Source organism: Adiantum capillus-veneris, chromosome 15, assembly GCF_014529385.1.
Source record: "Adiantum capillus-veneris isolate H3 chromosome 15, ASM1452938v2, whole genome shotgun sequence".
Taxonomy (NCBI): domain Eukaryota; kingdom Viridiplantae; phylum Streptophyta; class Polypodiopsida; order Polypodiales; family Pteridaceae; genus Adiantum; species Adiantum capillus-veneris.
In genome coordinates this window covers 58,619,203-58,633,540 of record NC_140945.1, presented here as the reverse complement: position 1 = coordinate 58,633,540, position 14,338 = coordinate 58,619,203, and the positions used below count along the sequence as shown (strand labels likewise).

Sequence of the window (14,338 nt, the reverse complement as noted above, 5' to 3'; positions counted from 1 at the left end):
TGGTCAAAACTAGTAATTTGGGAGCTCTAACTAAAGATAGGTAATGACAGGTTGATACAATCTAGAAGCTTGTAGCCTCGGCTCATCTATTACAAAGTTTATCCAAAAAATAGGAGTTACAATATTCCGAATTTATCAAAAATAATAAATGTTTTTACGATGAGAGCTTCGAAAAATGGTATTTGAGCAAGGTAGGTACTACGCCACTCGGTAGTGGTACTGCACTAGCCCTAGAGATCATGGGTGCATTCTCTATCAGATCCATCACTAGAGTAGGCACCACGGTTACTTTGAGAGGAAGTTGAGCCAAACTAGGAAAACTGAAGCGGTTGTTCATGGGCTCGAACTCCATCGGGACTCTAGGCAAAATGACATATGAGGGGTCCATGGGACTCATCATAGGAGTCTCCATTTGTAATAGAGTAGGTTGTTTCGCCTTGCTCATATCCAGAAATCTCATGGGACCAATTGAGGGTATGTTTATGCCTCAATTTTGCCTCTTCGAGTGGATGATGCCATGGATGACATTACCGATCATTCTTTGTTGCTCCTCAATATTAATGGAATGAGATGTGGGTTGCCCTATCCAACCTACATGGTAGGAGTGGCTAGAGTATAGATCCGTCAACATCTTAGTGGGGAGGTCATATTTCCAATTTTCATAAGGAATAATGCTTCTTGACTTGACGTGCTAGAGGTCCCTTATGATGTGGAAGCAATGTTTCTCCCCGTGGTTTTGTCTTTTGTGGTTGATACTTTAGAAAGAACTTCCAAGGGAGGTAGCTCAATAGGGCCTGCATTGAAGGAGGTAGGCAGAATATCCACATGGACACTCTTAGGGGTTGTGGGATCCATGTGAGATGTGAACAAAGAATCTACTTCCCACCCCCTTCATACACTTCATTGGCCTCAAATTTAGAGCGAGTAGCTCAACTAAATGTCTCCATAAAACGGCTAAACATGCTAGTACTAGGTTGTGGAGCCTCGATGGACGCGTGTCCTTCATCCTCATAGTTTTGTATAGGATATCCTTCCATCACGTCTGAGTCAGAGAAAGAGTCACTAGCTGCTAGGTGGGGGATCTTCAGTAGTACTACCTTGGGTTCCCGTTGACAGCCACCACAAACATCATTTTCAGCACCTTTTCTTTCCTCCTCAGACTCCTTGTCTTGCTCCTTTTTACTTTCATAAAAATGATCATCCATCCGAAGCTAAAACTGGCATACCGGACATGATTGCATTCATCTAGCCATGGTTACAAACAGTGTGGATGGTATAGATGTTTACAAGGAATTTCCTGTATTTGTCTCCTATAGCTAGTGCTCCTCTACACACACAACATTCTACCTCTTCACCAAGCTGCTTAAGCAAAGACTCTGTCACATCGTGTACAGGTCACTTTGCAACCTATTCTTTTGATGCTAGAGGGGTCCCACCGGGCATGGCACAAGCCTCTTGAAGGGTTTCTTCTATTACCTCCTCCGATCTTGTGCCAAAGTCACTCAGCCTATTTTCCCTCTGCATCATCAGTTCCAACAGATCACTAGTCATGCACGGATCCAACTGTGGAGTATTTGTTTTGGACGTTTGACCTAGGTTTTCATTTCTTTGCTCATGCTCTGACACTAAAGCATCTAGAAAATTATGTGCCACTAGCCAAGCGGGACGAGGCAGCTCTAGGTCTACTGTTAGTTGTCCCTCAAATAAGAACCTTGGACCTCTTCCTTCTTGTTGCACGGTAGGAATTTCCTGCTACAAAACTCCGATAATTTCACACGCTTTGCGATATATGATTTCATGATTTCTTTCTCCTCGGGCTTACTCACCACTTCTTGAGTTTCTTTGAATAACTGTAAGCCCGCCATCCAAAAGCCTACAACTGTATAACGAGTCTTCAACAATGTAGTAGCCCTGCATACTGTGGTGTAAACCAATTTTTTATCGGAGGGTGATGCCTACGGGTACAAATCTGAAACTATATGTTGAGTCAAGGACAAGATAGCTCCTTCAATTGTGTTCTTTTTGGCAAGCTATTTTTGCAAATTAGCTAGCATGTCCTCCAATTGGACTCAACTAAATAGTCTCTCTCTCTCTCTCTCTCTCTCTCTCTCTCTCTCTCTCTCTCTCTCTCTCTCTCTCTCTCTCTCTCTCTCTCTCTCTCTCTCTCTCTCTCTCTCTCTCTCTCTCTCTCTCTCTCTCTCTCTCTCTCTAGAGCAGCAAGCCGCAAGATCAGAATCTCCAGCAGACTCCGCCCATATAACTATTCTCAAAATGGTGACGACAAACTGACTTGTGTTTTCTTTTTACAAAAATTATCCCTCCTTGGTTTGCTAATGTAACCAGTCCGCGCTGACGTGGAATGGTTGTAGCAGCAAACCAAGGAGGGGTAGGGTCATGCAGGTAGGGCCATTTCCTTATAAAGAAAAATGTCAACTAGACCAGTGAACTGTTGTAGCAAGCAGCATCACGGGAAGATAAAGCAGCGCAGGGGATGGTTTACGACAAGAGAACATTCAACTACGTGCCTCTTAGGCAAACAATGGTGAGGTGGCATGATGTTCAGGTGGTGAGGGGAGATGACAGTACAACCACTGCAATGTGGTGGCAAGGAATGCGAGGCCTTTTTATTTCCATGATTAAAGGGATTGGGGCATTAAATTGTAGCCATAGACATTGGTGTGTATAAGAAACAACTCTACTCTTGTGATGGTTGCTCTTGTTTACGTGATGTTGGAAAGGATCTGACAATCTTTGGAAGCTTTAAATTTTTATTATGTGAGTTAGGAGTAAAGGATTCTTTCAATCTTGGAATGGATATCCTAGAACCTTGGGTGTTTTCAGCAATGAGAGCATTCACAACATAACATAGGAGTTTTTCAGAAATTGTTGCTTCATGCCTTTACCTCTCCGTCTAAGCAAGAAAATGCATCTGAGACTTGGCCCTTTCCTATGTAGAAGAACTTGCATTTGGCGCTAGGTCAAATTGCTTATGTTAAATGATCATGAAAGGCTCGTTAGGCAAGAAATTGTCCTCCTGGAAAGTGGTTCCAGAAGCAAAATGAGCAGATCAAGCATCCTTTTGGAGGTCCCTACATGGCACCTCTTCACGATTTATTTTATCCTTGAATTTGCAATTAGGAGGTCTAAGACAATTAAGAGGCAGCTTAGAAGTCAATTGTTGAACAAGCTGCCATGGACTTAAGCGAGACGAGAACTTTTGGTAGCTACTAAAATAGATCTTGCCACAAACCTTTTATTAACTCTTCTCAAAATACCTTGCCACTTCGCTTTTTCCGTGGACTCCTCCCTTAAAATATTTTCTAAGACCTCTTACATGTTAGTAGTTATGTTCACAAACCTAGAAGACAATAATCAATTACCACAAGGTTAGGCAGATCTATGACATATAGATATGCTAGCCTCTTAATCAATTTAATTGGCTTTTGTAACAACCTGCTAAATTCTTTGAAATAAAATCCATTTTAATTAGATTTTTCACTTTTGTGGCTTTAAGAGGCTTCTATAAAAAATAATTCAGCAGCTATTTAGGTCTAAACAAAAAACCCTCTTAGAAAAATTTGCACAATAGATAGTAGGAGCTAATAAAAAATGTTAAGAAAATAAATCAAGGGTTGAAGTTGTTCTTGCATGGCCATCTCTAAAGACTAATAGAATAAAATGCGTATAATTTTAGTAAACTGACTCAATGGTAGACCAATTTGTTTTTAAACAGACTCACACTTCTTTGAAAAATCCCTCAATATGTATGTGATGAGCATATCACACTTCTATGTTTCTTACATAAAGACTCTCATGTCCTAGACACATCCTAACAAGATGCTCAAAGAGTTTCATGAAGTTTTTATGTCATATGCAAAAGTTATGCTTGAAATACTAGAATCGAAGCATGAGCCATTTTACGGGCACCGACCACTTTTGTGGCCCATTACAATACTACTGTTAAGATGGATTAAGTATTAGTTAAGTATGGTAAAAATCAATAGACAAATCATGCCTCAAGAATCTCGTTGAGATGGTCATGAGGCAGCTGGGTATGCTTGAGCTCATCATGCATTGGGCACATCACTTCATCATTGCCACTGCATACATCGTGCATGTCGTTGCAACGGTGCATCCAAGGCTTGCTGGAAAGGGGAAAGGAGCGCAGTTGAAGGATACTGCAACGAAGTTGAAAGGAGAGAGAGAGAGAGAGAGAGAGAGAGAGAGAGAGAGAGAGAGAGAGAGAGAGAGAGAGAGAGAGAGAGAGAGAGAGAGCTAGTGTGCTTGTTTCTTCTTGCTTTAGGAACTTGTTTTTTCTTGCTTACAAAAGTGGAGTTTTTTCAAGCTTTAGGAGGCTCTCAGATAGCATTGTAGGCTTATGAGGTTGTGTGTTGACTTTTTTGCAAAATTTAGTTGACAAATTTTTGGTGGGATATTTTTGAGAGGAGGTATGCCACATGAAATTGAATTATATACGTTTCAAGTATGAAGAGATTGCTTGTGTCTCCAATATTTAATTTTCAGAATGGTTCTAAAATCTCTTTTTTTGTTGCTTAAATGTCACGTTCATGGTAGTGAAAGTAATGTGCATGGAATAATTTTTTTCTTTCACCATTGTTGCTCTTGTATCAATCTGCTCAGATTTACCTTCGCTCGATTTTTTTTGCTACATGATTATAAACCCCCATCCAAGTGTGCAAGTGTGAAGGGGAGGGTGGAGGACTTGTCCCACATGTCCTCACTCCCTCTTGTGAGGGTAGACTATATATATAATCTTGGACCTATACTATAACATAAGACTGGGGACTAAGACCTGGGCTGAGCTTGGGGAATGATCCGGATCAACTTTTTTTTTGCATTTTTTCTTTTTTCTTTTCAAATTTGAGGATAAGGTTTTTGGATATGTCTACGTGGTCGCTGACCGCATGCACAATGAGCTACATGTGGCTGTGATCATGCACAAATCTGCATGCCATGCATTGAACAGAGTGATCACATTCTTGGACCTAGCAGAACCAGGACAGAACAAAACTGCAGAATAGAACTAACACAGTGCATAACTAACAAAACAAAACTAAAATAGAGCTGATAGAACCAATGAACATAGCTTAACAAGGATTAAGAGAATTGAATAGAGCTTAACAAAACAAAATTTTCTTGCTATTCCTAACAAAATTGTACCAAAAGCACACACATACACCTTCCTCTACCTTTCCTACATGCACTAATGAGTGACTTCATGAGGCAGCAGAGAGTGCTTCTTGAGCTTGGTGTAGGGAAACTCCCCAGCAATGGCGCCAAAAATGTGCATGTTTGCCGTACGTGTTAGAGCTAGGGACTTGCCGAGCACCGTGTGCGAGCCATGAATGGCTGCAAGCACACAACCAAGCTAACCTAGCAAGCTCAATGAGAGCAAGAGTGTGTCACTCACCACTCTATGTTCTCCATCATCAAGGATTCCTTGCTCCAAAGAAGAGGGAGCCACCACCGTCAATGCCACCGCAATGCTCAATCGCATTCTCTCTCTCTCTCTCTCTCTCTCTCTCTCTCTCTCTCTCTCTCTCTCTCTCTCTCTCTCTCTCTCTCTCTCTCTCTCTCTCTCTCTCTCTCTCTCTCTCAAGCATACACACATACACACTCATTAGCACACAATAGAGAAGGAGATGGATATAGGACAAGAGCACTCTTCTTTAGCATGCACCCTTCAGAATGAGGGATTTAGGTCACAATGGCTCTTTTATATGGGTTTTATCCATTCACACATGGACACCCACACTGGTCGGTCAAAGTAAAAATACTTTCAAATGAGATATGTGGTGCACCTCTTATTAGTGATCACCCAAGCACATATCTAAGCTCCTATACGACCAAAAAGCTCGACCCATGACTCAAAACAATGTGATAAGGCGTCAGTCATCAGTTAAAGGTCTCCTCTAGGCTCAACACAAAAGAGACATGACCCTCAATCAAGCCTGTATCACATGACTATTGGTGGCCTCAAATGTGAAAACTTATCACATGACCATGGGCAGTTGCTCAGCATCAGTCAGTGGTACATGAAAATCCTCATTTCATTCGAGCACTTCCGTCGGCTATGTTTCCATCTCGACAAATGAGACTGAGGGAATGTCAACAGTTGGTTGCTTAGATGTATCGGCTTCTTCCTGATGTTCTGGATGTCTCTCTCTCAGCAGGTGATTGACTCTCTTTAGTTCAACTATCTCTTTGAGCAATTGCTCTTCTCTTTGGACCCGCATCAATGCAAGGTCTCTTCTTTGTGATTACTCTAGCTTCAACTCTAGCTCGAGATCCTTGTTTCTCTTTTCAAAAGTCTTATAGACTTCATCTATACCTTTGATTGAGGTGACATCAGGATTTTCTCTTATCTATCTCAAAAAGGCTACCTGATCATTTGATCCTTTCCTCAGAGTACTACAGAGAAGAATTTGCTACATCGAGCTGCACTTGGATCTTTTGTACTAACATAGTAGTGGTAAGAGTTCATTTGTTACTTCTGTCACTTGTTGATCTTTGGTCTTGCAGGCATCGGATAACTTGGTTAGAAGCTCTCCCAGCTCCTCCATTTCTTTATGTTGCTTCTCTTTGGCCAACTGGTGTTGTTCTACTTCATCTTTCAACTCTTTGATCTGTCTCTGTAGATATGAAATTATGTTCATCCTGTCATCCAGATCTCCTTGTAGAGCATCGATTACTAGCTCAAGATCTCTAGCCTTAGCACTGCGGTTAAGTGCTATTGTTTGCATTTTTTCGGTCATCACCTGTATCTGCTTGGCATCGTTTGTTTCCCATTTTTCAAACTCTACAGGTTGTCTAGAGGTTTCAGCCGTCTCAGTGTGTGGCTCTTTGGGTTGTGTTGTGGTGGTTGCTTCTGGTTGCAAGACCATATTAGGTAAAGTGGGAAAATCCCAATTCCCAGGTTGGACAACTTTCAATATATCATGTACAAAATATAGAGATTTTGTCAAAATTTTGAGTTTTCTTAAGGTCTCATTCCACTTTATGCACATACAATACACAATGAAAACAACTAAAATACCATGGTTTCAATCAATTGGATTATTAGGAGACGAGTATATTGCATCCATTATCGTTGTCTATGTTCTATTGTCCTACCTACAACTTATCTCAACATGGAGAGCTTGGTTTCTAGGTCCACCACTTGTCCAAGTTAATGTAAAAGTGACTCAAGGTCCACAACTTGTGAAAGCAAGGATCCATTGATGAGGAATAAAATCCACTTGGCTATTTTTCCTTAATTTACTGCATGTGACATTCAAGCAAGATCCACTTCTAATCTATAACTTCTTAATTTGAGGCATGGGGCATACATAAAAGATGTAGCATATGCTCTATTGACTCATAGGAAGGTTGGTTTCAAGGTGCACTTATCCAGGCTAGCCTATCTTGGAGAAATGATGGAGCTTGCTTCTCTCCTTGTTTCAATGGAGACTAGCTCGGACAAGTGGTGGACCTTTGCTTCTCTCTATGTTTCAATAGAGTTAGCTTGGACAAGTGGTGACCTTGGAACAAAACCCCCATGTAAAACATATCATGGGTATTCCAAGTGATTAGAAAGATTACCGTTTAAGATATAACCTTATAGGTTGGACAACTTGAGTCTGGCTTGGAGAAATGGTGGACCTTTGATTCTCTCCATGTTTCAATGGAGCCTATCTTGGAGAAATGGTGGAGCTTGCTTCTGTCCATGTTTCAATGGAGCCTAGCTTGGACAATTGGTGGACCTTTGCTTCTCTCTATGTTTCAATAGAGTTAGCTTAGACACGTGGTGGATCTTCAAACTAAACCCACTAATATCAATGTTTCCTAGCTTGGACAAGTGGTGGAGTGTTTCTCCTCTCCATGTTTCAATGGAGCTTAGCTTGGACAAGTGTTGGACCTTAAAACAAAAACCCCATGTACAACGTAGCATGGATTTTCTAGATTTCAACGGAGTCTAGCTTTAACAAATGGTGGAGCTTGCCTTCATCCATGTTTCAATGAAACTAGCTTGGACAAGTGGTGGACCTTGTAACAAACCCCCCCATGTACAACATATCATTGGTTTTCTAAGTGATGGGAAGGAATACCATTCAAGATATAAACTTATAGCTTGGATAAGTAGTTGACTTTAAAACCAAATTCATCATAATACAATGAAATACAGGTCAGCCAATTCCTAAATCTTGAGACCAAACCTCCCATGCTATTAGAGATAATATATTGGATAAGTGGTGGACCTTCTATTATTTTCCCATGCCTAGTTTAGACAACCGGTACACTTTGCAGCTATAAAGGTTGGACGAGTGGTGGAGCCTTGTTTCTATCCATGTTTTAATGGATCCTAGCTTGGACAAGTGGTGGACCTTGGAAAAAAGCTTCCATGTACAACATATATGAGGTTTTCCATGTTTTAATGGAACCTATCTTGAACAAATGGTGAAGCTTGCTTCTCTCCATGTTGATTTTGGAACTACCTTAGACAAGTGGTGGAGCTTTGCTTTTCTACACTTCATAATACAATGAAGTATAGGTTGGTTACATGGTGAATCTTAAGGCCAAACCTCCCATTTTACTAGAGATGATAGGTTGGACAAGTGGATCAACCTTCTATCATTTCTCCATGACTATATTGGACAATTAGTAGACCTAACATCTCTCTATGTTGTCTAGAGATGACCTTGGACAAGTGATGGACCCTTCTTCTCTCTTCCCTTGGTTTACTAGTTTGAAGACTCAGTATATATACTTTCTTAGATCTAGCTTGAACAAGTGGTGGACCTTGTATCCACAATCTTAATTCATTACAAAAAAGTATATGAAAAAATAACATAGGAATCTTGGTTTGAAGGTCAAGCAATTAGGTTCCAAATGCACATAATAATATATTTTCCACCCATAAGAAAAGAAAGTTAAATATGTTATTACCAAATTGACAAAGGTAACGTCCAAGAATTCTAGCTTTGCATCTTGTCATATCTAAATCTTCATCAAGGCGACATGCATGTATACATCAACTTTCAAGCCATTCAAGAATACATGCACTTAGATTCCATAGTTTTCTTTTCAAAGTCTTTTAGGTTCTAAAACTCTTTCACATAAAGTATGTAATGACAAAATTCTTGAAGCAAACATTTGTGCCCAAGAAAAAGATCCCTCTCACATATTTAAAGTCCATGAATTCTCAGATCCACACTTACAAGTTTTATTTTGACATCAAACATCAATTCTCTCATAGTTACAAATAAATACAACCTCGATATGAATTGACAAAAAATGAATTTCTTTTACTATATGACCCAACATAGGCCCCAATCAAATAAAAAATGAGTCCCCAAAAATTTGGGTGCACTCTAGCAATACATCAGAGTCCCCTTACAATAGGATGCACTCCAATAGTACATTGAAGTCCCCTTAGAGTAGGGTGCACTCCATTGAAGTGTTCATAAAATTGACACACCTTTGTTTTTTTTTTATAAAGACTATATCAAATTATACAAATGTTGAAAGATACACACTAGAATAAAAAAAGCATCTTATGGCCATATTTTTTCAATGCTTTCGTGTTGACAAGTACACACCAAGGACATAATTTGTCTCAGAATCACTATACTGATTTACAATTGTGTTGTATGTATAGACTCTCTTATCTCTTGCATACAACCATCCTACCAACCATGGAATTATGGTTCTCTGCAAGAATTTTTGAAGTTGCTCGGAAGTTTGCCTCCACATCTTTGGAAATATAAGATATGTCCCTGGCATGTTCCACATCACCCTATATGGAGTGTCATCAAAAATTAAGGTATTGTTTGGATCCAAATCCTCAAATATCTTCCAAATATCACTCAATTTTTTGTGATAAACCCTTTTAAATCCTAACATGATATTTGGATTTTGGCAATTTTTGTTACTCATAAACACCTTGAACTTGGTATATTGCTCAGGAAAACATTTTTGTGTGATGCGTTGCACCCTTGTTAAGTTATAGCAACTCCATATCCATAGCTCAAAGTATTCATCACAAAAATCCAAAAAACTTTGTGCGTCTGGTCGCACCACATGATAAACTTCATCTTTATTTTCCACAAGTCGCATGTGTTGAGCCCAAGCTGGCATAGAATCTCCATGTTTCATTTCAATTGTCTTGAGAAGTAACCCCTCTAGATCCAAGATAAGTACTCTTTTGATGTCCTTGAAAGCAAGTGGTAGGTGATAAGGAGGTGATTCATTGCTTGGACAAGGTCTTGGAGGAGGTTGGATGGGTAATTCAATAGTTTTCTTCAATTTATGCCGGCATATAGCCAATCCATTTTTCTGTAATGATTCTGAAATTAAAGAACAAGAACACTTAATGCAAACGCAACAATAGACATGAGTTTTACATTGTCTACCCTAAGGTTTTATTAGATACCAAAATACATCTATGATCTACTCATTAATAGAAAGAAAGTCAAATTAAAATCCTGACTCTTTTTTATGCTACACTCTCTCTTAGTCTCGATACCATGGAGTTCAACTAGACTTAAGTCAACTAATAACTACTACTTGTTGTTAAAGGTATGCTTGAAGTGCATAAGGCTTAACCAATGCTCTAGTGTAGAATGGGTATTTAGGTCTCAAGGTCTACCACTTATCCAAGCAAAGATCCATTTAGATATGGAAACCCAATTTTTCTTAATATAATGATATAGAGTGGACAAGTGGTGAATCCTGAGACCAAACCACTCATGCTACTAGGGAAAATAGGTTGGACAAGTGGTGGACCTTGAATGTAAACCCCCCATGTACAAAGTATCATGGGTTTTGGGTATTTCAATGGACTCTAGCATCTTGGAGACATGGTGGAGCTTACTTCTCTCCATGTTTCAATGGAGTCTATTTTGGATAAATGGTGGAGCATCATTCTCTCCATGTTTCAATGGAGCCTAGCTTGGACAAGTGGTGGACGTTTGTTTCTCTCTATGTTTGAACAGATTTAGCTTGGACAAGTGGTGGACCTTGGAACAAAACCCCCATGTAAAACATATCATGGACATTACAAGTGGTGAGAAAAAATACCATTCAATATATAACCTTATAGGTTGGACAAGTGGTGGACCTTAACACCCAATTATTATTAATATAATGACATAGAGTGAAAAAGTGGTGAATATTGCGACCAAACCTACTAGGAAAAGTAGGTTGGACAAGTGGTGGACCTTGAATGCAAACCCCCCATGTACAAAATATCACTCATGCTACTAGGAATAATTTGGTATTAAGGTCCATGTTTCAATGGAGCCTAGCTTGGACAAGTGGTCGACCTTTGTTTCTCTCTATGTTTCAATAGAATTAGCTTGGACAAGTGGTGAACCTTGGAACAAAACCCCTATGTAAATCATGTCATGGGCATTACAAGTGGTGAGAAAAAATACCATTCAAGGTATAACCTTATAGGCTGGACAAGTGGTCGACCTTAGCACCCAATTCCTCTTAATATAATGACATAGAGTGGAAAAGTGGTGAATCGTGAGACCAAATCTACTAGGGATAATAGGTTGGACAAGTGGTTGACCTTGAATGTAAATCCCCCATGTACAAAATATCATGGGTTTTGTGTATTTCAATGGAGCCTAGCATCTTGGAGACATGGTGGAACTTACTTCTCTCCATATTTTAATGGAGTGTATCTAGGAGAAATGGTGGAGGTTCCTTCTCTCCATGTTTCAATGGAGCCTAGCTTGGACAAGTCGTGGACCTTTGTTTCTCTCTATGTTTGAATATCGTTAGCTTGGACAAGTTGTGGATCTTGGAATGAAACTCCCATGTAAAACATGTCATGGGCATTTCAAGTGGCGAGAAAGGATACCATTTAAGATATAACCTTATAGGTTGGACAAGTGGTGGACCTTAACACATTGTTCTTCTTAATATAATGACATAGAGTGTACAAGTGGTGAATCTTGAAACCAAACCACTCATGCTACTAGGGATAACAGGTGAAACAAGTGGTGGGCCTTGAAATAAAACCCCCTATAGTATTTCAATGGAGCCTAGCTTGGAAACATGGTAAAGCTTGCTTCTCTCCATGTTTCAATGCAGCCTATCTTGGATATATGGTGGAGCATCATTCTCTCCATGTTTCAATGGAGCCTAGCTTGGACAAGTGGTGGACCTTTGTTTCTCTCTATGTTTGAATAGAGTTATCTTGGAAAAGTGGTGGACCTTGGAACAAAACCCCCATGTAAAACATATCATGGGCATTACAAGTGGTGAGAAAAAATACCATTCAATATATAACCTTATAGGTTGGACAAGTGGTGGACCTTAACACCCAATTATTTTTAATATAATGACATAGAGTGGATAAGTGGTGAAATTGGGACCAAACCTACTAGGGAAAATAGGTTGGACAAGTGGTGGACCTTGAATGTAAACCCCCCATGTACAAAATATCACTCATGCTAGTAGAAATAATTTGGTATTAAGGTCCATGTTTCAATGCAGCCTAGCTTGGAAAAGTGGTGGAGCTTTGTTTCTCTCTATGTTTCAATAGAGTTAGCTTGGACAAGTGGTGGACCTTGGAACAAAACCCCTATGTAAATCATGTCATGGGCATTACAAGTGGTGAGAAAAAATACCATTGAAGCTATAACATTATAGGTTGGAAAAGCGGTGGACCTTAACAGCCAATTCCTCTTAATATAATGACATAGAGTGGACAAGTGGTGAATCATGAGACCAAACCTACTAGGGATAATAGGTTGGACAAGTGGTGGACCTTGAATGTAAACCCCCCATGTACAAAATATCATGGGTATTGGGTATTTCAATGGAGCCTAGCAACTTGGAGACATGGTGGAGCTTACTTTTCTCCATGTTTCAATGAAGCCTATCTAGGAGAAACAGTGGAGGTTCCTTCTCTCCATGTTTCAATGAGCCTAGCTTGGACAAGTGGTGGACCTTTCTTTCTCTATATGTTTTAATAGAGTTATCTTGGATAAGTGGTGGACCTTGGAATGAAACCCCCATGTAAAACATATCATGGGCATTTCAAGTGGTGAGAAAGGATACCATTTAAAATATAACCTTATAGGTTGGACAAGTGGTGGACCTTAACACATAATTCTTCTTAATATAATGACATAGAGTGTACAAGTGGTGAATCTTGAGACCAAACCACTCGTGCTACTATGGATAATAGGTTGGACAAGTGGTGGACCTTGAATGTAAGCCCCTCATGTACTAAATTATGGGTTTCGGGTATTTCAATGGAGCCTAGATTGGAGACATGGTGGAGATTGCTTCTCTCAATGTTTCAATGGAACCTATCTTGGAGAAATGGTGGAGCATCCTTCTCTCCATGTTTCAATGGAGCCTATCTTGAACAAGTGATGGACCTTTGCTTCTCTCTATGTTTCAATAGAGGTAGCTTGGACAAGTGGTGGATCTTGGAACAAAACCCCTTTGTAAAACATAGCATGGGCATTACAAGTGATGAGAAAAAATATCATTCAAGATATAACCTTATAGATTGGAAAAGTGGTGATGGACCTTGACAAGTGGTGAAGGATACCATTTAAGATATACCCTTATAGGTTGGACAAGTGGTGGACCTTAACACCCAGTTCTTCTTAATATAATGACATAGAGTGGATAAGCGGTGAATCTTAAGACCAAACCACTCATGCTACTAGGTATAATAAGTTAGAGAAGTGGTAGACCTTGAATGTAAACACCCCATGTACAAAATATCATGGTTTTAGGGTGTTTCAATGGAGCCTAGCATCTTGGAGACATGGTAGATCTTGATTCTTTCCATGTTTGAATGGCACCTATCTTGGAAAAATGATGGAGGTCACTTCTCTCCATGTTTCAACGGAGCCTAGCTTTGACAAGTGGTGAACCTTTGCTTCTCTCTACGTTTGAATAGAGTTAGCTTGGACAAGTGGTGGACCTTTTTTTCTCTCTATGTTTGAATAGAGTTAGCTTGGACAAGTGGTGGACCTTGGAATGAAACCCCCATGTAAAACATATCATGGGCATTTCAAGTGGTGATAAAGGATACCATTTAAGATATAACCTTATAGGTTGTACAAGTGGTGGACCTTAATACATAGTTCTTCTTAATATAATGACATAGAGTGTACAAGTGGTGTATCTTGAGACCAAACCACTCGTGCTACTAGGGATAATAGGTTAGACAAGTGGTGGGCCTTGAAATAAAACCCCCCATGTACAAAATAAAATGGGTTTAGGATATTTAAATGGATCCTAGCTTGGAGACATGGTGGAGCTTTCTTCTCTCCATGTTTCAATGAAGCCTATCTTGGAGAAA

General features: G+C 39.7%; 1 pseudogene; it reads right to left on the bottom strand.

The window, feature by feature from the left end:
- Nucleotides 1–929: 929 nt before the first annotated feature.
- On the bottom strand, nt 930–1,865 carry LOC147440739 (E3 ubiquitin-protein ligase AIP2-like; annotated as a pseudogene).
- Nucleotides 1,866–14,338: the final 12,473 nt, after the last annotated feature.